Source organism: Penaeus monodon, chromosome 32 (assembly GCF_015228065.2).
Source record: "Penaeus monodon isolate SGIC_2016 chromosome 32, NSTDA_Pmon_1, whole genome shotgun sequence".
NCBI lineage: Eukaryota > Metazoa > Arthropoda > Malacostraca > Decapoda > Penaeidae > Penaeus > Penaeus monodon.
This window is the reverse complement of record NC_051417.1, coordinates 33,505,584-33,506,467: the sequence shown is the minus strand read 5'-3', so window position 1 is coordinate 33,506,467 and position 884 is coordinate 33,505,584.

Sequence of the window (884 nt, the reverse complement as noted above, 5' to 3'; positions counted from 1 at the left end):
GTGGGTTGTTTCAGTTCCCGTTTTTCGTGTAAAGATCGCGTTGCCATGAGCGCTTGAGGGCCCCACTCATGACGTGAATGGCCTGTTGTTCCGAGTAGGGTTTCGGGGGGGCTACGGTCCCCCCCCCCCCCCCTGACTTGGGAGGATAGAGTTTCGTGCGTGGTGGCATTAACCCGATTTCGGGGGGAAAAAGAACAGAAGTGAGTGGGAAAGTTTCGTATAGAATGGAGTATTGTTGAGCATGTGTTGTAATTGTATGTAAATGGAAAAGTATGGATAGCTGACATATGCGATGTATTTTTTTTTGATCAGAATTTGGTGACGTGGGGTCTGTAGTAGGAAAGGGTTTGGGGATTGGGGAAAGTGGTGGGGTTTGAACGTGCTTTTAAAGTGGTTTGGGTGTGAGGGCAAGTAAGGTTTTTAAAAAAAGGTTGATGTGTGCTGAAAGTGGGAAAAGGGGAAAGATGATTTAAATGGCAGAAATTGTAAAATGCCTGGTAATGTAGCATATTGGGGGAAAAGGGCAAGCAACAGGAAAGTTGGGAAAAATTTAAAAAATGGGTTACTCTGGGAGAATATGCTTTAAACGTGGTTCAAAGTGATGATTATGCAGCCCATAGATGGAAATCGGTTGAAAGAGCAGAATATCTTTATGTGGGGAAAACAACAACGGGAATCGTACAAAAAAATTTCTCCCCTTTAAATCCATAGCTAAAAAATAGATTCCAAAAATGAAAATAGGAAGGGGAAACGGGAAAGGGATGGCGGGATGGAGCAGGGGTGTGGTGCCCGGGGGGGTGGTTTGATTCACCAGGACCATAAACTCGCGCGTGAGAACGGGGGAAACCCAGGGCGATAGCCATTACCTAGTCCTCCTGTCCCCA